The sequence below is a fragment of the Trachypithecus francoisi genome, unplaced genomic scaffold (assembly GCF_009764315.1).
Source record: "Trachypithecus francoisi isolate TF-2019V2 unplaced genomic scaffold, Tfra_2.0 Lachesis_group18, whole genome shotgun sequence".
NCBI classification, from domain to species: domain Eukaryota; kingdom Metazoa; phylum Chordata; class Mammalia; order Primates; family Cercopithecidae; genus Trachypithecus; species Trachypithecus francoisi.
Window position 1 is genome coordinate 26,842,043 of NW_022681463.1, and position 25,663 is coordinate 26,867,705.

General features: G+C 34.9%; 1 long non-coding RNA gene across 3 annotated transcripts in view; it reads right to left on the reverse strand.

Annotated features, from left to right (window-relative positions):
* The window catches only part of LOC117063627, a 143,512-nt gene extending 135,538 nt beyond the window's left edge, over positions 1-7,974 (reverse strand). For 2 of the 3 annotated variants that reach the window (XR_004429019.1, XR_004429021.1), the window contains exon 1: positions 6,519-6,974. This is a non-coding gene — a long non-coding RNA (uncharacterized LOC117063627). Of the gene's footprint in view, positions 1-6,518; positions 6,975-7,709 lie in introns of those variants that run through there. The other variant, XR_004429020.1, reaches the window with a different exon arrangement.
* Positions 7,975-25,663: the final 17,689 nt, after the last annotated feature.

The following is a 25,663-nucleotide window of genomic DNA, read 5'->3' on the forward strand; positions in this document are numbered from 1 at the left end:
GTGCTGGGAAATCAGATAAGCAAGCACTTTTTTTTTTAAAATGGTGTCTAAAATAAGAGTTTGTAAGACCTGAGGGACTCTTCTATGAAGACAGCGCTTGGTTTTTGGCTCACAATCTATGTCACATTTATTTTTATTGAGGCCACTAAGAGACATGTGTTTGTTGATTTTCAGGCTCATGCCTCTGTGTGATCTGATTAGTTGAAGTTTATCAAATTTATAGTGAGTGCCCACTAAACAGCAGGGACTTGACCTGAACTGCATTTACAATTGTGAATAACGCAGTATTCACCCTCAAGGCTCTTTGAGTTCAGTAGGGGAGAAAGTCACTCACAGAAAATGTGCATGTACCACAACAATTTCAATTAAAAATGCTCAAAGATTGTGAGAACACACACAACTAGGCACCTAACCCAGACTGGTGGGCATGCATGCTTGGAGGGATGTTCACAGAGGAGATATAGAAAAGTATTATGAGTATTAAAGAATTAATAGATATTAGAAAGAGTAAAAATAAAGCCATTCCAAACAGAAGGAAAAACATCAAAGGTACAGAAACAAGCAAACAAAGAGCAGAATGTATGTGGGTTACAATATGTAGGACACTATTGGTAAACAAAACACATGTCGAGAGAAATAGTTGAAAAAAGTGATCATTGCTCTTCTTGAGTTTTCATCTGTGGCTAAAATGTTTTGATATATACTAAAGAGGACAAGAGAGTTACTGATAGATATGACTACATTATTTAAATCATTCTGTAAAAATTAAAACCAAATACATACTTCTAAGCACTTTTGTTCACCAGTTTATTTATTAAATCTCAACACTCTTGTGTTTTGCATGTGGTATCTATTCACAATAAAAAAATTTACCTAAAATATTATGAACATTAGATGATAATGAACTGTTATATGAACACATTTACATTCTCACATTTGTATTTTTGAATCGGAGGAAAAGCAAAATTAATCATCGATATATATAATCCTCAGTCTGTCTCACTTGAGCAAAAGCATATGATTATTCCTTAAGAAATTTTGAGCCAGGTGAATCAGAATTCATTCACTTAACAAGTATTTGTGGAATCCTTTCCATGTGTCTGATCCTGTTCCGGACAGAGAGGGTAAAATGGTGAACAGATACTGGCATATTTCTGACACTTAAAATCATCGGGTCTAGTGGACAAGGCAGACATCCATCAAGTAATCACAGAAAAATAAATGTTAACAATGTTGTAAGAGTTACATGACACATACAGAGATGGTAACAGGAAGATTCGACTTAATCTGGAGTATTGTTTCTCACAGGCTATAAAGAAAGCAAAAAAGTTAACTGATCTAAATATTAATCAAAATTAACTAGATAATGAGAGCCAGAGTAAAGGGGATTAGAAAGGGTATTTCAATCAGCCTGGTCAATATGTGCAATTTTCACTAGGATGACAGTGCACAGGCTCTGTCTCTGGAACGAAATGAAGGCTGAAGAATGTGTTATGGGGAAAGGACGGAGAGGAAGTGTGGTGTGATGGCACCGAGAAAGGACATGAGCAAGTCTGGGTAACAATTCTAGGTGCCAGACAAAATAGAACCTTGTACTTAGTTCAACAATTTTTTATCTAAATGGTTTTTGTTTACCTAACTTTTAAAAATTTGAAAATAATTTCAAACTCCCAAAAAGCTGCACAAATTAGTTCAAGGAAGAGCCTTATACACTTTACCAATTCACTTGTCATAACTTACCGTTTGCTTATTGTACTCATTCTCTCTCCCTTTCTCTTTCTCGTGTGTGTGTGTGTGTGTGTGTGTGTTCCTGAACCAGTATGTGTAGTCTGACTGTCCGTGTTTTAGCCCTGAAAGTCCCATGTCCCAGGAAACTTGTCAGTTCAAGATTAAACAGAACAGTTAATCACTCTAATAGGATCCAGCCTATGATGGAATATTAGACTTAGCTATCAGGTCTCTCATGATTTCCTTTAATGTGAGGTTTCATATATTTTTAATTAAAGTTGTACATTTTTCTCAGGATATCAAATCTAGACATAAAATTTGAACAGCTATGTATTAATGTTCCTCCTCTTATGTATTAGTATTTTATGGTCCAAACAAGGTGTTATCTGCAATACTTTAGAAAAAAACAATAAACTGTGTAATAATGAGTCAAGAAAAGGAAACTTAAGTTGGATTCAGAGCTCTGATAGATCAGTCACAAATAAAATATAAAAAAGTTTTCATTGTTCATAAAGTTGTTAAATTAAATATTACAGTCAATACACACTGTAAAGTTACTATAAATTTATCAATGCTAAAGCAATACTTTAAGAACCTCTCAAAAATTAAGTTTCATCGACTAATTAAACATCTGTAGTTCTCTTGTAATGCCATGTGTTTATCTTGTCCATATAATCAAATGCAATGACCAAACTCAATTTTTTTTCCTAGATTTGTATTATTGCTGAAACACATTACCAAAAAACAGTTGCTTAAAACAATACAAATATATTAATTTACAGATCTGGAAACTGGAAGTCCAAAATTAGTCTTGTGGGAATAAAATCAAGGTGTCCACAAGCTAGTTCCTTCTGAAAGCTCCAGGGAGAATCTCTTCCTGTCTTTCTTTTTTTTTTTTTTTTTTTTTTTTTTTTTTTTTTTTTTTTTTTTTTTTTTTTTTTGAGACGGAGTCTCGCTCTGTCACCCAGGATGGAGTGCAGTGGCCGGATCTCAGCTCACTGCAAGCTCCGCCTCCCAGGTTCCCACCATTCTCCTGCCTCAGCCTCCCGAGTAGCTGGGACCACAGGCGCCCGCCACCTCGCCCGGCTAGTTTTTTGTATTTTTTAGTAGAGACGGGGTTTCACGGTGTTCGCCAGGATGGTCTCGATCTCCTGACCTCGTGATCCGCCCGTCTCGGCCTCCCAAAGTGCTGGGAGTAGCATCATCATTTTTTGGCTTGTGTTCCTATCATTCCAATCTCTGCCATTGTCATCACATTGCCTTTCTTCTAATCTCTGATACCTGTGTCCTTTTAAAGATCCCCATGATTGCACTGGGCACACCCAGATAATCCAACATATCACAACTCAGTATCTTCAACTTAATCACTTATACAATGTCTTTTTGCAATGTAAGACAACATATTCACAGGATCTGGGTCATGGACATTTTTGGGGTGCCATTATTCAATTTACCATAGCTCCCAAATTCTGTATTGAGTTCAGATCATATATGTAGCTCCTAAACATACAAGTACCATAAAGGCTACCTGCCTGAAACTCAGCTCACTTGTGCCTAACAAGTCCTCTAATTTATGTATCTCCATTTGAACTTTCTTCGTTTTTAAATAAGCTTTCCCGACTAAAATTCATCACATCCAGAAATATGTTACTCATTTAAGGCACTCTTTCTTCCCTACTTCTCACACATATCCAGGGATTAAATCTCATCTGTCCTTCCTCCTCTGTATTTCTACTGGTGTAATCTCAATTCTGGAAGTCACAAAGTACACTGAGATGGTGACTGAGGTGTCATTCCTAAACACAATGTCCATTTTTCAGTCTGGATACTTTCAGCTCTTTTTTTGGTAGCTCATTAAATTTCATCAGTATTTAAGTACTTGCAATTTCCCCAATGTGTTTTCTTATATTTTTTTACAGCTATGGAAACTACAGTTCATCGCATATAAAGCTATAACTATTTGGAATGACTTCATACTAGTCTTATACGCACATATTTAAAAAATAAATGTTACTGTCATGCATAAAAATTACTGTGTAACTTCAAATGTTTTTGCCACAGCCTGGTACAAGACTTCTTGATGGGGAGGACAATCTGAACTGTCAGTTCAGCTTCCAATGTGCTCCTTTGGAGTGAGCCAGCTCTGCATCACTGACTCTTTTCCCCAAACTATGTTTTATGGAACTCTGGGCCAAAGTATTAGAGCTACAAAAACAGTAGGATGTCAGTGATTGAACAATTTTAGTAACGGAGTTAACATACTAAACTGGGTTTCTTAATTGCAGGAATTTTCAGTGACTTCAGTATTTTAATAATATTGTGATTTATCATGTAGGTATACATGTACTGTGTAGAATTATTCAAAGTGTTTTAAAACCAATTCTCCATTTATTTTCTCAGAAAACCAGCTATTGAACAACTATTTCACAAAACACAACTCAAGCTACTATTTTACTTTACCCCTGTACTAGCTTCTTGTGGCTGTGGCTGTCACAACTATCACAAATTTTGTAGTTAAACTTATTCTTTCATAGTTCTAGAGACCAGATACCTGAAATTTGTATCACTTAGGCTGAATCAAGGTGTTGTGAGAGCTGTGCTGCTTGTGGAAACTCTGAGAAGCTACACCTTGCTGTTTTGAGCTGCTAGTGGCTGCCTTCATTTCTTGGCTTGTGGCCTCATCATTCCAACCTCTGTCTTCATATCACCCTTTCTTCTGTGTGAGAAAAGTCTCCATCTGTGTCTTCCTTATGAGGACAGATATGATTGCATTTGGATCCACGCTAACCCAGATAATTCACCTACCTTAAAGATGAATTATTTTTAAATATAATAATCTTAAAATATTAACTTAAGAGCATACCTAAAAATACCCTTTTCTCCAAATAAGACCTTGCAGGTTGGGGTCAGCAGGTTATGCTCAATTTGCTCTCTCTTCGAAATTGTCAACTTTTTTCTTAGTTGCCATATGTGAAACACCTCCATTATACACAAATAGGATGCATAATCAAACAGTGATTGACAGTGTAACATCACTAGGTCTGAACTCTTAGGCAACCTGGGTGCTTACACTGTGTACCCTACAGTATTATTTAAACTATCCCTATATACCCAAGCTGCATTAACTGCAATTCCTTTTTTGATACAGGTTTTCTCTGTTGCCCAGGCTGGAGTACAGTAGCGTGATCATAGCTTACTGCATCTTCGACTCCCTGGGCTGAAGCAATCCTCCCACCTCGGTCTGTTAAGAGTTGGGATTATAGGCAAGAGGCACCACACCCATCCCATAACTGCAATATTGTTGGGCTAGATTGAATTCTTTATCCTTTTTTTTTTTTTTAAATGAGTTCCATTTTTAATATAGCAGGATAAACTATCCATTTGTGAGCACCTGTTAGAACATGAGCTCCACAAGGACAGAGCGCAATATTTCACTCACACTGGCATGTAGTAGACAGTGAATAGGCATAAAATAAACATAAAAAGTTACGTCTTTTGTAAGAGAATGTAGTAAAATTTAAATGTTGTGTATGTCTATACAACAAATAGTGTGCACTAACAACTGATTTCATGAGAGGCAAATTATCAAATAACCACTCATTATTTCTGTGGTTAAAAGACTACTTTTCTCTAAATTTAGTTACCTAAAACTTGGTGATAAAAGTAGGAGTTGAAAAATAGTTCATGCTCAAGTGAAGGACGGTCAGTTAGAACTTGGCTGCTCAATTATTTAAGTAAAAAAAAAAAAGTACGCCAATAAAGATTTAGCAAAAGATGTAACTATCACTCCATTCAAGAGAACAGCTTACAACATTTCTTCTGCATAAGATTTTCCACCCTCTATCTTGCCATTTATTCTCCAGCTCTGAGATTTAGACAAGGTGTTCGATACAACAGGGCAGAGACTGAAGACATCAGAAGGCATGAAGGAAATATTGTTTATACCCAAGTAATCAACAGTGCAATGGAGGTGAGGACTATTATAAAGCGTCTGGAAACCTCTTTGTGAACAGACCAAAAAGAAGCTGCCAAAAGAGTGTGTGACAGGTATATGAGCTATTCATTGCTAGTGGTCTTGGACTTTCCCTACTCTCTCCCTCCCTTCCTTCCACTTGGGCAACTCAATTTCCCCCAGGCTTTTGCTACACAGAACCTGGAAAAGCATAAGGGAAAGGAGCCATAATCCTTTTTTTACGTAAAAAAAGAAAAAATAGCAGAAAACAAAGACCTTAGAAACTAAACGCAGGAGTTCTTGTAGACAAGACTGAGGATGCAAACACACAGCAATAAGTGTTTTGAGGTTCAAGGAGAACAAGAGGGTCTGAAGAAGCTATAAAAACAAGAGATGATGCTATCGTTAAATTATGCACTATTCCTCAGCATACAGAAATGGTTAGGAGTGAAGTTAGAAGTGAAGGAGAAGGGAAATTTTTCACTTTATATCTCACTTTTAAAATTTTTATATAATGATCAGTTATGTCTTTTGTAAGAAAAGCCAGAAAGAGTGAAAGAAGGTGATGGGTAGGAAAAAGAGAGAAAAGGAGAATAACCAGTGAGGCAGGAAGAGTTACACACAAATCTATGCATCTCTCGTGGATTTACTATAACCAATCGGTAGCTTCAGAAATAATAATTTATCTAAAACAGATTACAAAAATCAAAAATTTTTTTCAGTTATCTCCTAAGCTAGTCCCCAAAAACCAGAACAAGTACACTCATCAATTACACAAAAATGACTGAAGAATGCCTGGTGATTTACATAATACTGTTGCAGTCAGCTTAGCTCTTACCTTAGTTCAGCTAGGACCAAGTTCTTGCAGTATTCTGTCCGGAGTCGATGGGTTCTTGATCTCGCTAACTAAGAATAAAGCCACGGACCCTCGCAGTAAGCGTTACAGTTCTTACAAATGGTATGTCTGGAGTTTATTTTTTCAGATGTGTTCGTGGTTTTTTACTTCTGGTTGGTTTGTAGTATTGTTGACTTTAAGAGTGAAGTTGCAAACCTTCACCGCAAGCCTCACAGCTTTTAAAGGCGGCACTTCCCGAAGTGGAAGTGTTCATCCTTCGCTGCTGCTCGTTGTCTCACTGGCTTCAGGAACGAAACTGCTAGACCTTCGCAGTTAGCGTTAACAGCTCACAACTACTCACCAAAAGCTAAAAGGACCCAAGTATTCAGCAATACCTAATTAATCACAAAAAGCAAAACAACCAAACCTTCCACAAAGTGGAACGGGACCACAGCCTGCTTTTATTCCCTTATCTGACCCCACCCACATCCTGCTGATTGGTCCATTTTACAGAGAGCGGTTTGGTCTATTTTACAGAGAGTTGATTGGTCCGTTTCACAGATAGCTGATTGGCCCATTTTGACAGAGTGCTGATTGGTGCGTTTACAATCCCTGAGCTAGACACAGAGTGCTGATTGGTACGTTTACAGTCCTTTAGCTAGACATAAAAGTTATCCAACTCCCCACTAGGTTAGCTATATACAGAGTACTGATTGGTGTATTTATAAACCTTGAGCTAGACACAGAGTGCTGATTGGTTTATTTACAATCCCTTAGGTAGACATAAAGGTTCTCCAACTCCCCAATAGACTCAGGAGCCCAGCTGCTTCACATAATAGTTTCTGCACTACAGCCCAAGCCAAGCTGCCCGCTAGTCCCGCAGGGGTGTACCCGCACTCCTCAGCCTTTGCGTGGTCCATGGGACCAGGCGCCTTGGCGCAGAGGGCGGCACTCGTCCAGGAGGCTCCGGCCTCGCTGCAGCCCACCGCCAGGCGAGGGCGGGGGCTGGAGCAAGGCGGGCTGCAGCTCCCAAGCCCTGTCCCGCGGGGAGGCGGTCGAGGCCCGGCAAGAATTCGAGAGTGCGGGCGGAGCGGCTGGCCTGGGTGCTTAAGCGCTTCATTGCCCTTGGCTTGTGGAGCCGGCCGGCTGCCGGAACTCGCGCTGGCTCGCTCGCGCCCCTCTCTCAACACCTACCTGCAAGCAGAGGGAGCCGGCTCCGGCCTCGGCCAGCCCTGAAAGGGTCTCCCACAGTGCAGTGGCGAGCTAAAGGGCTCCTCAAGCGCTGCCAGAGTGGACGCCGAGGCTGAGACGCCGAGAGCGAGGCTGCTAGCCAAGAAGAATGAGGTACGTGGATACTGGAGAGTGAGTAGAGTAGGATTATATTAAGCAAAAGGAAAGCTCTCAGCAAAGAGAGAGGGCCTGACAGCAAGTTTTGCAGAAATGGGGTGGAGTTCTGGGTTTTCTATGTGGCAGAAGCCTGAAAGCCTTCTGTGGGTTTTGCCCACATGGGAGGAGTAAGCTTTACTTCTGGGCTGTTGCATCTGCGCATACCTGGGCTTGGCCAGAGTGACTTCCCCTTGGTTATTACCTGTGAGTGCCTAAGTGAAACCTATGGGTCAGGGGATAAAACCACAATGCTAATGTCATGTTAATGACATTATAATGAGCTGGGTTAGGTTAAGGACATTTAGGTTGATTGATTGCACCTGCGCCTAATTTGGGACCGTTCCTTCTGAGCAACGTCCTGGCACAAGAAGTTCTTAACCACATTTCTTCCTGTTAGCTGCAGAGGTGGTGTAGGTGCTGTCTTGTGGTTGTTCTTGTGAACGCTGCCCTTCTCTGTCCAGCCCCTTACTGCATCCTCTCTCAATACTTTCTTCTTCATCCAGAATCTCCTCTTTATTTTATTTATTTTTTTTATTGTACTTTAAGTTCTAGGGTACATGTGCACAACGTGTAGGTTTGTTACATATGTATACTTGTGCCATGTTGGTGTGCTGCACCCATCAACTCGTGAGCACCCATCAACTCGTCATTTACATCAGATATAACTCCCAATGCCTCTCCTCTTTTAATTAATCAGCGTTTGCTGATTTTTTGAGACGGAAGACTCAACTTGGCTGTGATATTCTACCGTAAGAATATCCAGGTCTAATCCATACACAATTAAATCCTTGCATTTACTTTTCCTAACAATATTTTGTTCTGGAATCGTCTGTGAAATATTTTCCCTTGCCATAGAAATCAGTAAGACTCATTTTGCTTTATTCATAGATTTATTTACCGCAGATGGAAACTTTCTAAATTAGTAATTAACCAGCTACAGACTATATTTCTATAAGCAGATATTTTACATGTGAGAAAATTTTAGAACTTGCCTAAAGGCATTTATAATAAGAGTTTCAAGAAAATGTAAGGTTTCAGTTAAAGTTTCTATAGCATGGCTGAAATGTGATTAAGACAGTGTGAGCTGAGGCTGGCCCCTGACAAATGAGAAGAGATGGGAAGTACGTTAGGAAAAACCAAATACAATATTTTTAATAACACACATGGATCTATGTTTTTTTCCAGAATATATCCTAAAACAAGAACTTCAAAAAACCCAGCTTGTGCTTTTGAAGAGTAAGGTTCTGTAACTCAAGTTTCTAATCAATACTTTTAGATAGGCAGGAATAAAAAATTCTCTTTATGAGTACAATATTAGGTTCCAAGTTCCTCTAGAGAGGAATTTTACCCCACATATATAAAACCTATGAAAGCAGAAGCATACTTTATAAACTCTGATGTTTTATTAGGAAGAATTTTGTGCTGACTCAACTAATATCAGTAAATCAGTTACTTGATATTTCAGGATTATGAGTTTGTTTACTTATTTTTTTTCTGTGGGAAAATGCTCAAGAAAAGAATATATTTTATTATTTGGGGAGAAGAAAAGAGATATTAAGTGACTTGAAGTTAGCTTTCTGCTAAGGGTGAGCTACAATCGCTGTTAAAGAAGTGCGCATGAGACAAATGTTCTTTTAAAAATCACAGGGTGACATTCAAATTGATGTAAATATCTTGAGAAATTTGTATGTTACTTAGGTGCTTTTTGTTGCTGATAATTCAACAGCCATTTCTTTTTGAGTGAAAAATGACATAAGTATTTAAAGAACTTCCCTTGCGTAAAGGTGGGCTTGATATCATGAAAACACTTTTAAAAAATTTAGAAAACATAATTAGGAATTCGTTGCCTGAAGAGATTTAGCTGGTACAAATAAGGGGACAAGTAGTTGGTGTCGGTTCTAGCTACTGTTGTTGTATGATAATCCATACTAATTTTGAGGTATAGAAGAGTTATTTTATTGTACTCAGAAATCCTGAGGCCTAGAATTTCAAGAATGAAGCAGTAATGGCTTGCTCTACTCATTCATGTCTTAGGCTTCAGCAGGAAGATATTAGGTAATACAGGACTTAACTGATAGGAGCTGGAATCATCTGGAAACATCTTATTTCTTGTATCTGGCAATTGATGATGGCAGTCAGTGGAACCTCTACAGTCCATCAGCTGAAATGTGGCCTCTCCATGTGATTTCTTCATGTAGGTTAGTTTGGACTTCTTCACAAGGTGGCTTCAGGTGGATTCTAAAAACAAGTGTCTGCAGAGAGTAAGAAAAGTATGTGCTATTTTGAATACCTAGCCTCAGAAGATATATAGTGATACTTCTAGCATACTCTTGTGTTTGAGGCAGTTAGGATAGTTCATGTGGTTCAAGGGAGACGACACTTCGAAGGAATGTCAAAATTAAATCCTTAGAAGAACTTGTGAGATGGGAGATACTGATGCTAACCTTTAGAAAATACAATTACCACAAGGCTTTTATTTATTCTAACAATCTTTAAGGATCCATATTTGTGCCAAAATCAAAAGGCTCTTTCAGCATATGTGAGATGAGCACCCACAGCTTGCCCATCTAAAGGGTCGTTAATATGTAGATGTCATAGACAGAGCTCTGAGTCAACACAGGGTAGTCTACAGATAACAACGAAGCCTGAGGAGTGGCTATGAATACAATTCTGGCAGCAAGTGTGTATTTTTAAATGATTTTTAATTCTGTCCTTTAGCTTCAACTAAGAGGGTACTCCATAAAACTGTGTATCATACATAGGCATCTAATAAGGCAATAAAGTTATTCAGATTGAATTCATCTTGTACTACCCTATTTTTCTACCTTTTCTTTGATATTCCTTCAAGCAGCTAAGTATGCAATTGTGTTAATGATCTGTTTACATAAAAGCTTTATATAATTGTTACGAAATTTTGAAATTTGTCATGTGTACCTACCACCTCAGGATGAAAAAGTTTTTTTTTTTAATCTTTGTGTTTTATCTTCTATTTAATTTTATAATAAGATAGGTTGTTCATCAGATTTTACCTTTTTTTCTTGGAACTATTTGTGAAATTTCTATTTTTTGCATGCTAGTGTCTCTGTGGTAATACACTACAGACTTAAATGTGACTTAAAGGTTTTTAACAGTTGGAAGACCAGTACTCAATATTTATCCTGAAGTTGCCATGGCTACTAATGCAGACAAAGTTTGCTGATCAAGTTCAAGATAGAGATAGCCAGAAAAGCACAAGGGGTCTCATTAATGGTATCAACGATTAACCACAGTGAAAACAGTGACTGAATGTTCTGTCTTGATTTCCTATTCTGTTGTTCTCACTGAAGATAAAGTGAGACTATTTAGGAAAACATCTACCTAAGTAAATATAGTTTGGTAAGTGTCATTCATACTGTTGATAAGATGACAGCAAAAATTACTCTAATTTTACTCCATTATCACCTGAAAACACTAATGTAAATAATTTCTGACTTATACTTCACCTAATATCAGAGGCCAATAAGCCTCTGCTATTGACTAAATAGTTGTATTATACTTTGAATGCATTAAATATTACTAAAAACCTGTAACATTAGGAAAACATATAATTGTGTGTATATGTTTGTGTGTGTGTGTGTGTGTGTATATGCGTGTGTGTGTATCCAATATAGTGTTATGCAGAATGAAAAGAGGATTTCTCAGGATTAACCCATCTTAGTTTGTTTTTGCCATTTAAATATTATACTTGTTTATACTTTAAATTCTAAATTATCAGTAAGCCTGCATGTGGTCCTGTTTAAAGTTGATTGATCTTCAAGAATATGGTTATAATGGTAAATTCATTTTCAATGTCATTCAAAGGTTGTTGCTAATTAGATCTATAATGATTTTAGCATAGAACGATTTTATGCCGTTAGAATGCGCTCAGCTACTAATAGAATATCCACATACTTTTTGACTTAAGAAATAGAACACCTAAGAAACAGCCTGAGGTATTTGGATCTAGAGCCTGGGCACTGAATAATTTGATTTATTGAAGATTTACTGAATCTAAATTTTTCCCAGTCAGTACACTGTTGATTACCCTGTCCATAATTTGGAAGATTACAGTCATAGCCTTGAATATCACATCCTTGCTATTTATCAATATACAAAATTGCCTTCAAATCCGTCATCTTTCTTAATATACTACTGAATTATTAAGTTTCACTGGGGGAGGGTAGTAATCTCATTTTGCTACTCCTAAAACTTGTTTATTCTGATAAATTGTCTTCTGCCTTCTATCACGATGCTTAGCATTCTTTAACACCTCTTATCTACTCATAAACATGGAATAATCATTGTTCGTTCTTGCATTAAATTTACACTCGCTACTTCAGCCCCAGTATTATGTATGTGAACAGTTGCTCAAAATCCAAATAATATAGGACAATCTGGAAAACAATGTTAAACTCCAGCTGGTCCCTGCTCATTGGGTTGGATAATATAGTTTTGAAAGTCATTTTATCTAATCCTAATGCACCTATATTTGTAAACCACCAGTGCTTATGCAGAAAGCTCAGGATGTTTGATTAATATCGTTCCAATAATGTGACTTTTCCAAATGCAGAGTCTGACATCAACACTAAATGTGAAATATCTCTATTTCCTGCAAAAATGTTATTTTTTAATTATTGTTTCTTGGTGTCTAAAAGTATGCAGGCTTTTTAAATGGTTTACTATACAGTGTTGGACAGGTCATTGTTTGGGACAGGAAATTTTAAAATATAAATCTGTTCATAATTCATCATTAATATCTCTGGTAGATATCAGTGCAACTGCAGATCTTTTTCTGCATTTACTGGCTGAGTGAATTTGAACATTTTTCCTGACCTTTCTGATACCATGTTTTCTCTTCTATAAAATGTATATTCTTTTTGAAAAATTACTCATCACTGAACTAAGTACCATAAAACCAAAAGTGAATCAACTGTCATGGCTCTCTCAGAATTCTAGTCTGTAGGGGGAAAAAAGACACAACTCTTCATAAAAGCAGAATGAAAGACAACTTACATAGTATTACTACAAGAATGTTCTACAATTGTGAAGGACCATTAATGTTTAAGGGAAGACGGAGGATTCTTGAAGGAGAAAATATCAAAAGGAGTCTTATAGTTTGAGTAGTATGTGCTAGTAGTAAAAGAAGGCTATTAAGACAATCTAGGAAGAAGTATCTATATAGAATCCAGAGCTTTGACAGTGCAAGTAGGCTAACCAACTATTCCCAATGGCCTGGGACCAAAGAATTTCTCAGGATTCAGTATTTTAGTGCTAAAAATTGGGCAGTCACAGTCAAACCAGGACCATTTTTCAATATAAAAGTTAATTGTAAATTACAAAAATTCAATATAAAAGTGAATTGTAAATTAAAAGGTAAGGACGCTAAACATAAGATCTACCTTTTTAGTACATTTTAAGTATATAATACAGTATTTATAAACTTAGGAACTCTATCTCCAGAACTTCTTATCTTGCATAACTGAAAGTTCATACCCTTTGACACTATCTCCCCATTGCTCCCACCCCAGCTCCTGTTGTCCACCATTCTACTCTCTGCTTCTGTGGCTTTGACTTTAATAATAAAGGGATGGGAGTAAACTGTAGAAGGTAATAGACACGTGTATGATCTTGATGGAGGAGATGGTTTCACAGGTGGATATTTATCCTCAAACTCATCTAGTTGTATACGTTAAATACAGCTTTTACCTGTCAATCACACCTTAGTAAATTGATTTAAAAATAAAGTCAATCATGGTGTGGTGGGCAGCTTCTAAATGTGTCCCCAATAGTACCTCTGAGGAATCCTCACCCTCGAGTGTGAGCTGAACCTGGTGATTTGCTTTTAAAATCTGAACACAGTAAAAGTGATGGAATGTTTCTTCTGAGATTAGGTTATTAAAGATCTCTGGTTTCCTTCTCACTTGCTCTCATTAACTCTTACTCTGAGGGAGGCCAGCCACCACATTGTGAGATGCCCTATATCAAGGCAAAACAAACGAGCAAACAACAACATAAAGTAGACCTCCAGCCAATAGTCAGCAAGGTATTAAAGCATTCCCACAATTTCATGTAATCTTGGCATTAATCCTCCCTCAGTCAAAGCTTCATCTGAGACCATGCCTCAGACATCTTAGTTTCAACCTCATGAGAGAAGCTAAGGCAGAGTTACCCAGCTAGGCCACATTCAGATTTCTGACTCATAGAATATGTGAGATAATAAATATTATTTATAAAGTCTCTAATTGTTAGGTAATTTGTTACTTGGTAATAGATAACCAATATATATATAGTATGGTTGAAGCAGAGTGTGATCAGCTGGAGCATGGAGCATGATAGAATGTATGTGGTGGAAATGTGGTTTTAGGCAAGATTTTAGAATGATTTCATATCCATATGTAAAGGCATCTCTTTCTCTACCTTCTTATTAATGATGCATTTTTCTCTCAGTAATACTACCTTTTTTCTCCTGATTTCCTGCTTCCACTTTTCTTACCCTATGCAATAATTATCTAAAAGTACAAAAAAAGATTTAAAATAAAAAATATGTTAATCTCTTTTTCATACATTGTAAAGGAAGTCATTCATAGTATCATTATTATTACTCCTTTGTAGGATTGACATTTATGAGGAATCATTTATCTGTATATTTTCTTTCAAATTGCCTCTCTATATAACTGTTTCTGTTTGATTTCATCACGTGTGACAGCTGTCCTATGCCTGTCACAAAGTGTTTTATAAAATTTTGTTTACATGACTGATTTAATATTTACATATACATTCTGAAAAACCTAAGCTTCTCTAGGAAGACTACATAAAGGAGTTCATGTCATATTAGGATATTCCATGAACTTACTCATCCTTTGGAAGAGAGTAGACAGTTTATATATATATATATATATAAAATATATATGTATGTGTGTGTGCATGTATACACAGATAATACATAGAAAATACAAATTATTGATAATAAAAAGGCAGTTAATTTAGAGAAAGGAAGAATATCTCTTCTAGTTTCTCCTCTATTATGGAGAATATTTTGTCCCAATCCCAGTACAATTGTCATAAAAGTAAGTGAAGAGAATATATATTAAATAAAAATATGTAGACTGAGATTAAGTATGATAGATTGAAACATGCACAATGCATCTTAAGATAATGAAATTTTTATATCTCTATAAAGAAGTTCTAGTTTAATTTCTGTAAGGAAGATAATTTCTAAAACAGACTAGATACCTAACAAACACTATGATTTTCTGGTCTATTCCCTTCTTTTCTTTCATTCTTCATTCATGTATTCATTATAACACAAGAGTTTATTTCTAACATTTTTTGTACCATATTCTGAGATAATTTGCTATAGATAGTACAATAAATGTCCGCAGACCATGTCCTAAAAATTGCAATGATACATTGCAAGAGTAATCGTATGTCATTGGTCCATCCAAACATCCACAAGTGGGCATCATATCTATTAGCTTCCCCATGAGTGATCTTCTCGTATGCCCTTCAAAAAGTTTACCATAACTTTCCAAAGTCCAAAGTTTGATTCATATGAATGTTAATATTGTCAAGTGAATCTAGAAAATAGCACTGCCAAATTGTAAAGGTTTCTGGCCATTCTAACATCTATCTTAAACTTGCATTTTGAACTACTTGATATATAACGGAGAAAGATACAAAGGTCTCATAGATGTCAAAGTGTGACCTCTTATATTATGAAACTTTCTTTTCTCCCTCAAAAATGTACACTTAAAGCAAATTTCATCAAAGGAAATTTAGCTTTTAATTGATTTCCACTAGTAAACAAGTTGTATCTTCCTAAGTGTTGGAGGTCTAAAACAAACATGATGAAGGATCCTCAGTTTCCCTTTTGTTTCCTACCATTGTCTCCCTTCTTCCTACATCTCTTTCTGGTGAAGCTTGAAAAAACAACTGCTAAGCTTGCAAAAAGGGTTCTCAGAAGGTTCTGTTTTGATTATTATTAGGATCATACCAATGCACTAATGTAGTGTGAGAATGACCTTTGATGGGAGGTTTCACTTAGAGACAGAAACTATTGCCTCAGCCAAAAATTACAAGAACACATTATAAAAGACAACTTATAAACCTTACAGACACCTTATAAAATCCCCAAACCTATTTTAATCATGGGGCCATCTGGTCTCTGGTGCTCCCTTATAGGCTGATAGGTGCAAGATGAATAAAGCTTTACCTGAAATTTGAATGTTTTATACATTTTTGAACATAGGAATGCAATCACCAACTGAAATACAACATTTTGACAATAAATAATTTGTGATGAGAAGCGCATTCTGACTTGTATAAGCCTATATCATCTAACAATTTATAATTATATTTATTAGAAAGTCTTTTAAGCTGTCTTCAAAATATATTACAAAAGTCTATGGTAACGAGAACAGCATGACATTGGTATAAAAACAGTCATTCATAGATCATGAAATACAATAGGGGACCCAGAAATAAATCCACAGTTAGAGCCTATGGATTTATTTTACAGAGATTCCAAGAACATACATTGCTGAAAGGAAAGGCCACCCTCTTTAATAAATGGTTTTGGGAAAATTGAATATTCATATGCAGATAAATGAAACTGGATCGCATCTCTCACCATATATAAAAATCAACTCAAGATGGATTAAGCAGTTACGTGTAACACCTGAATCTGTAAAAAATACTGAAAGAAAACATAGGAAGACTATTTCAGGACATTGGTCTAGGCAAAGGTTTTATGACTAAGACAACAAAAGCATAGACCACAAAAAGAAAAATAGAGAAATAGGACTATATTAAAGTAAAAACCATCGGCATAACAAAGGAAATAATCAACAAAGTGAAGACACAACCTACTGAATGGGAGAAGATATTTGCAAATTATTTATCCAACTAATAGCCAGAATATACAAGGAACTCAAACAGTAAAAATAACCCCCACAAATAATCCTGTTAAAAAGTGGGCAAATAACTTGAATGTATATTTCTCAAAAGAAGACTTACAAATAGCAAACATGTATATGAAAACATGTTTAATATCAGAGAAATGTTAATCAAACCACAGTGAGACATCTTACCCAGATGGAATGGCTATTATTAAAATGGCGAAGAATAACAGATATTGGTAAGGATGTAGGAAAAGGAAACACACACTGTTACTTGGAATGTTAATACAGCTAATATGGAAAACCATACGAGGACAAAAATTAACTCAAGATAAAGTAGAGACTTAAACGTAAGACCTAAAACCATAAAAATCCTAAAAGAAAACCTAGTCAATACTATTCAGGACATAGACATGGGCAGAGGCTTAATGTCTAACACACCAAAAGCAATGGCAACAAAAACAACAAATGGGATCTAATTAAACTAAAGAGCTTCTGCACAGCAAAAGAAACTATCAGTAGATTGAACAGGCAACCTACAGAATGGGAGAAAATTTTTGAAATCTACCGATCTGACAAAGGGCTAATATCCAGAATCTACAAAGAACTTAAACAAATATAGAAGAAAAAATAAATACAACTCCATCAAAAAGTGGACAAAGGATATGAACAGACACTTTTCAAGAGAAGACATTTATGCAGCCAACAAACATATGAAAAAAAGCTCATTGTCACTGGTCATTAGAGAAATGCAAATCAAAACCACAAGGAGATACCAACTCATGCTGGTTTGAAATGGTGATCATTAAAAAGTCAGGAAACAACAGATGCTGGAGAGGCTGTGGAGAAATAGGAATACTTTTCCACTGTTGATGGGAGTGTGAATTAGTTCAACTATTGTGGGAGACAGTTCCTCAAGGATCTAGAACAAGAGGTCTGTGGCAATTCCTCAAAGATCTAGAACTAGAAATACCATTTGAACCAGCAATCCCATTACTATCTACCCAAAGGATTATAAATGATTCTACTATAAAGACACATGCACACGTATGTTTATTGTGTCACTATTCACAATAGCAAAGACTTGGAACCAACCTAAATGTCCATCAGTGATAGACTGGATAAAGAAAATGTGGCACATACACACCATGAAATACTATGCAGCCATAAAAGGGATGAGTTCATGTCCTTTGCAGGGACATGGATGAAGCTGGAAACCATCATTCTCAGCAAAGTAACACACGAACAGAAAACCGAACACTGCATGTTCTTACCCATAAGTGAGAGTTGAACAATAGGAACACATGGACACAGGGAGGGGAACATCACACATTGGGGCCTGATGAGAGGTGAGGGACTAGGGAGGGGATAGCATTAGGAGAAATACCTAATGTAGGTGACAAGGGTTGATGGGTGCAGCAAACCACCATGGCACGTGTATACCTATGTAACAAAACTGCACGTTCTGCACATGTACCCAGGAACTTACAGTATAATTTTAAAAGACTAAATAAACACACAAAAAAACCTAAAACTAGAGCCACACAATTCAGTAATCTTGCTCTTAGGTATTTGTTTAAAGAGAAATAAGTGAGTGTATAAAAGGGATACCTGCACTCACAAATGTATTGCAGCACTATTCATGATAGCAAAGATATGGAATCAACCTAAAAGTCCATTAATGGAAGAATGGATAAAGAAAATATAGTATATATACACACTGGAAAATTATTTAATCATTAAAAAGAATAAATTCATCTTGTTTTGCAATTGGAGCATGCATGAATGAAACTGGAGACCATTGTGTTAAGTGAAAAAAGTCAGGCTCAAAAAGACAAGTATACATCGTCTTAATTGTATGTGGGAATTTAAAAAGTTGATCTCGTGGAGATAGTAGAAGGATGGACACCAGAGAATGCAAAGTGTATTTGGAACAGGAGGATAAAAAGAGATTGATTAATGGGTACAAATATACAGTTAGAAGGAATAAGTTTTCATGTTTGTAGAATAGCATGATAATAATTAACATCATTGGTTTGTATATTTCAGAAAAGCTAATAGGACTTGAAATGCTCCCAACACATACAAATGATACTCAAGGTAATTGATACCCTAGACAGTCTTACTTGATCATTACACATACTATGCATATCACAAAGTATCACATGTACCCCATAAATATGTATAAATATTATGTATCAATAAAAAATAGTGTGGTGCCAAAAAAGCACTTGAAAAATAAATGTTAAAAGTCATTCACATTAAAAGATTTTATAGTATTTTCTATTGTGGATTTGAGGCGTTAGTCAAACTAGAATATATACTGACCACTATGGAATAAATATTGCTGCAATATTTTGATACTGTTTGCTATTTTTATCAATAATTTTCTCTAAATTACTGAACCTAGGGTAGAGTGACAGCAAATTGAAAGATAAATCTGTAATTCAAAGTGACAATAATGGTATCCATTATGTCCTAGATTCTGAGATGTTTGTTAGAAATCATTAAATGATAAACATATATATATTCCATGTGCCCATATTTGGAAAGGCCTGTAACTTTGTTCAATATATAAATGACCCAACCATTTAACATGTCACAAATTTTGTGACTTTGTTTAATCTATTCTTTTGTTAATGTTTTTAGTCATATTCATCATTCTGAATAGAATGAGATGAAGAGTTTATTAGAGTACTCAGTGTTTCCATAGGCAATGGAAACCTCTTCAATTTAGCTAGCAGTAATGTGAAATCATTTTTGGAAGTTACTCAATATATGCACAGATAATTTATGTTATGTCCTAACGTAGCCTTTAAAAAAAAACATTCAATATATTGCCACATTTTATCTACTTCAAATCAAAAAGTCAAAAAGTATTTAATTGTTAAAGATATTTGAGTATGATTTGCAGTACTCAAGATACTGCAACAAAATCATTTATTCAACTAATAAATCTCGAGTAATGTTTCTTGGTAATTGAATAGCACTTTAACATTCACAATTTTACACTTTTTTAAAAGGCTGATTTATTAACCATAATCTATGTAATTATCATTAAATAAATATTGGGGGAGGATGGGTATTTGACAGATTTTCAGCAATATTATTCTGTGGCTAATAAGTTATAAAACTGTGATTTCATCTTCCTGTTCATTTTTTGGTAATTGACCCACATTTTCATTTTGGAAATTTATAATTAAAAAATTGGTGTTTGAACAACTAATTCCTAAATAAAAATATGAAAGCATGATCAAAATTTTTATCTGTGTCTTCAGAAATATAAAAGGCAAACCATGCAAAGAAAGACAGGCTGTATGTTTGGCATTAGTACTTCTTGAAAACTTTAAACAGATTTCTTTGTTTTATGTGTTCAAACCAAATAATAAACGACATAATAATTACATTTAAATTGCAATTTATATTCAGAAGATATTCAACAATAAATGGATTTCAACGGTGGTCTGTGATTCAAAAGACCAAGCAAAAAGCAAAGTAGAAATACATGTTTAAGACAAAAGAATATGAGATGTTATTATGTCATTTTAATTACATATGTTAATATATTATATTTTAAAGTCATTACATCTTATGCATTACACTAGATGTAATTAATGATATTTGGGACTATAACAATTATGGTGGTCCTTTTTTCAGTTTATTTTATGTATAAACAAATCTCTCTCTAAATAAAAACAGGACAATCTGTTTTCAAGGATTAAGATATTCCCACTGGCTCACTCCTGTTTCAGGTTTTGATTATACTCCAAGTAAAAATCATATTATATGTATCTGTGGTGGTCAAAGTTGTGTGTGAAGGTCCTTTTTTCCTAAATCGAAAATGATATCTTGGTATTAATAAATAAGATACAGTGATCCTTTTAATTTTCCACATAACAGCAAATATTACAAGAAGTGAAAGTGCTACTTTAGTGGAAAACTGAAAACAATAATCCAGAGTGGAGTAAGATACCATTTAGTTGTAAATATTGTAGCAACAGAACAAAATGTGAGATCATGGCAATATTTTTTTATTTCCAGTTGGGAAATTCAACAATTAGAACATTAAACCTCAAGTAAACATTTTTGGCAAAATGGTTTTTAAGTTGTGTTGAATGATTGGAATAATCATAATTCATATCTGTGAATCTAGCAATCAACACTTAAAATCAATAAATAGAAATAATTTCTTTATTCTGAATATGTTGCTATCAATTTCTTATATACTTTTGGAAAACATTGCTTTTTAATAATATAATAAAATCTTTATAGCTCAAACTGTGGAAGATTATATTTGTCTTTTAAATATATGTTACTTAAATGACTATGTAAATTAGTGACTCTTTTAAAGTAGATATTTACTGATTATTAGCATTATTACTTAACAGCATGAATATGTTATCAAAACAAGCTTTGCAAATTAACAAACCTAAAGAAATTAAAACCTTAATAAATTATTTTGATATCTTTAATTATGTAGCCATTGATTTTATTTGCATTACATAAATTAAATTAAAACTTTAGAAATCAGGGGTTAGACTAAGATTTAAAAGGTCAGCGTTGTGAGGGCAACTGTGATTATGGTAGATAATAATATGCCTGAATTCTTTGATTTTAATTTAGACATAGGGTCTGGCATTGTGGAAAATGTATTATTGAAACATTCAGTATAAAGTTACTGAAACAATATAAAGTTCAATGAAAACTCAGTGAATGTTCTTTTTTAATTAATTTTGTATGCCTTTGCTTTTGAAAGTCTAGATGGTTAAAAAGCTAGATGATATTTCTGGTTTTGGAACACTATGCTCAAAACAGCAGCAAATAATAACAATGATAAAAATATCCAGAAAAAAATGAGAGAACAAAATTAATGAGAATTAATAATGGGAAACAATGAGGAAAAAGGAAAGTCTGAAACTGTATGTGCTAATACAAATGAAAGAACATTGTAAAAACCCAATTCTTTACTGATTTTTACTTTATAAAGAAGCACATGTTGGCCAGGTGTGATGACTCACTCTTGTAACCCCAGAAGATCACAAGTGGCCAAGGTGGGAGGATTGCTTGAGCCCAGGAGTTGAGGACCAGTCTGGGCAAAGTGGCACGGCCCCATCTCTACTAAGAATAAAAATTTAGCCAGGTGTGGTGGTATTCACTGTGGTGAGAGTTTGAGGCAGGAGGATCACTTGGGTCCAGGGGAGGACAGAAGTTGTAGTGAGCTGACATCATGCCACTGTACTCCAGACTGGATGATAGAAACAGACCTCATCTTTAAATAAATAAATAAGAAAATTAATTATGGAAAATGTACTAAATAACGTAAAAATTTGAAAATAAACAAATGATTGTGTTTTCCAGAGTAACAATGATGACTAACACAATTGTTTATTTCATTTGTTTTAATGTATATTTTTATAGAGATAAAAATCATAGAAGCCATGTAAATCTTGGTATTTATGTTTTTCACCATTTTCCATTTTATTAATTTTTATATAATCATAACTCTTACTATTACACTATTAAGTGGATGTACTGTGATACAGTTATATTTCTATTTTTTCTTTTATGCTTTGGATATTCTTCCCTAACATGTTGTTGTTTTATTATGTCTATATTAATACATTGACCATTCATTTTATCTGTATTTCTAGTTTTATTATGTGCTACATTGTGAAATTCCAGATCATATTAAGACATTATATTGCTCTAATTAGTGTCATGGCATTTTTATTATGTTACAAACCTCTGTCAACCATATTTTGGTTTATTTTTCTACTAATTTCTTCCCAGAGAAAAATCTAGCATATTTTGTTAAACTGCATGGCTACACTCCTATAAAATGGGGATTCAATTTTATTTAAATATCTACTGATATTTAACAAAAGCTGACATATTTTCCATATTTAGTTTTCAAGAGTCAGAAGGCATGCATAAAAGATGAATAATATACATAACAAGTAAAAAATAATAACAGTTACAACCAAAATTTCTGGACCACTTAATGACAGATATAAAAACTAAATTCCAGGAGGTGTAGTGGCTCACACAATTTGCAACGCTGGCTGAGGTGGGCAGATTGCTTTAGCCCAGTAATTGGAGACCAGCCTGGGCAACGTGGCAAGACCCTGTATTTACAAAAAAATTAGCCGGGCCTAGTGGTACATACAGATTGTCCCAACTACTGAGCAGGCTGAGGCAGGAGGATTGTTTGATCCCAGGAGTTCAAGACCAGCCTGGACAATGTGGCAAAACCCCATGTCTACAAAAATTTAGCTGAGAGTGGGCACTTACCTCTGATCCCAGCTACTTGGGAGGCTAAGGTATGAAGATCACTTGAATCTGGGAGGTGAAGACTGCAGTGAGCTGTAATCACGCCACTGTACTCCAGCTTGGGTGACAGAGTGAAACCCTATCTGGAAAAAAAAAAAGAAAAAGAAAAAAATTAAATTCCACTATGACAGATGAGGCCGCGCTGAGGAAATTCTACACAAAAGTTAGAAACTCCTTGAGAACCAATATTTTATAACTTTCTATTTTACTGGTTTTCATTTTTCCAAATAGATAATTTTAGGACCTACTAGAAATCTAGATGGCCTTTTCTCTCTCAAGGCTCTAGTTTTAAATTGCAGCAAGATTTACTATTAATTTTATTACAAGGGTCACCAGAATCATGATTATTTTTAATACATTTATGACACTCTGTTCAACACTATAAAGAGGAGAAAAATTGAAAACTAAGAAGATAAAGATTGGACAAGAACAAATAAAAATGTGATTATAGCTTATATTATCTATTCCCCCTCCAAAGCAGAATCAAACTCAGAATAAGAATCTTTTGCATTTTTGCCAACCTTAAAAATCAGATTCAACAAATAATAATATGAAACATACTAAATTAAGATACCACTCACAAGAGCCTATCATATAAATTGTGATATAAAGTGCATATTTTCTTATGCATTGAAAAATTGTCCTACTGCTTTGGAAATTTGGATTGGCTTCCAGTGTTTTACCTTTGCACTTCAAATGTCTTGGAGTACTTCAGAGTAAGTTTATTGTGAAAATTTTGGCTGACATCACTCCTTCTGGAACAAATTCATCCTATTTGTCAAACTACTTTTCTCATTTATGCCAATAAATCCACCTTCATCAAATTCCTCTGGTTGTATATCCAGTGTCTTTCCAACAGCAACAGTGTCAACATTCCCAGGGTCAGCTATTTCTTCTCTAATTCCATTTACATTTGGTTCACTTCCAGCATTATCATGTTTATTTTCTTCTTTTTATTTTTTTGCTGCACCTTCATTTTCTGTGGGTCAGTTTCTCATTTGTTTATCCATTTTTAAATAAAGTCTCATGAATATAGCGTTAGAACACAAGGAGAGAACACAATTAAATGCTTGGCTGTCTGTGTGTGAACTGAGAAAGAGAAGCACAGTGACCCTTCATCAACAGACATTGAGAGAAGAGCCATGGTTAGTCTCTGAGCATGAGGTACACCTCTTAGTCGAATGTGATTAACATGAGAGGAGAGCTAGCAGTGAAGCTTGTGCTTTGTGAAATTACTCAGTTAATGGACCTTGGTAACTAAATTTTGATTTGTGTTGTGGAGAGATTGGTAACATTTTAATGAAGAGAGGAGAGAGAGCTCAGGGACAGCCTCAAGTAAAGACAAATCAGTAGAGGCTGGAGCATTTCTTCAGTAAATGAAATTAGAAAATGGGTTTCCTCCTTGGAGAAACATAGAACTGGATATTTCTTGTAACAGAAAAAAGAGGAAATTTTAAAAGTCTATGTTTTTAAAATATTTAAAGCAGGCTATAAAATTAACAAAAAAAGTATATAATACCTTTCTGAATGTAGGTAAGAGAAATAATTATTTTCTTTTAAATATCCATTTTTTCTTATCCATTTTATTTCATTAATTTTTTTAAAAGCATTTTTGATTAATAAAATTGTATATACTCAGTGTGCAACATGTTTTATATATGTATAGATTGTGAAAATGCTAAATCAAGGTAATTAACATATGTACTACTTCACATACTTACCATTTTTTGCTATGAGAACACATAATTCAGTCTCAACAATTTTCAAGTATACCTACCATACCATATAATTATTATTAACTATAGTCACCAAAATGTAAAATAGATCTCTTCAACTTATTCCTCCTTTTAAACTAAAATTTTATATCCTTTGACCAATATCTCTCCAGTCTTCCAATCCCCAGCCTCTGCTAACCACCATTCTACTTTCTACTTTTATGAGTATAACTCTTTTAGATGCCACATATAAGTGAGATCAGGTGGTATTTGTCTTTCTTTGCCTGATTATTTCACTTAACACAATGTCCTGAAGGCTTATTCACATTACAATTTTTATTTTTGAGGAGGTAGAATGTTAACATGGCTCTAAAATCCAGTTTATACAAACAGGTATTCTCAGAGAATGTCCCTCTGCACATCCTTCCTACTCCATGCCATCATTCCTCTCCTTCTCACATTTTTGTTCTGCATAAATATTAAAGGAATTTTAAAGCATATCATAAACTGAGACAGAACATGCAGAATATATGTGATTGAAATACATTAAAAACTTTTAGAAGTAGATAAGACCAAGTCAATGAATTACTAGAAAAATTGGCATTTATCTGAAGAATAAAAATAAAATATTCAATAACCATATAAAAAGGAGTGGATTATCCTAAATAATATTTATTTATATAAATCACATACTGTATCATATCTCTGCCACATCTTTTAAAAGTGAATGACAATATTTTTTGTGAGTATGTGGAACAATTGGGACACACACACTTTTTTGTTGTGTAAATGTATGAATCAC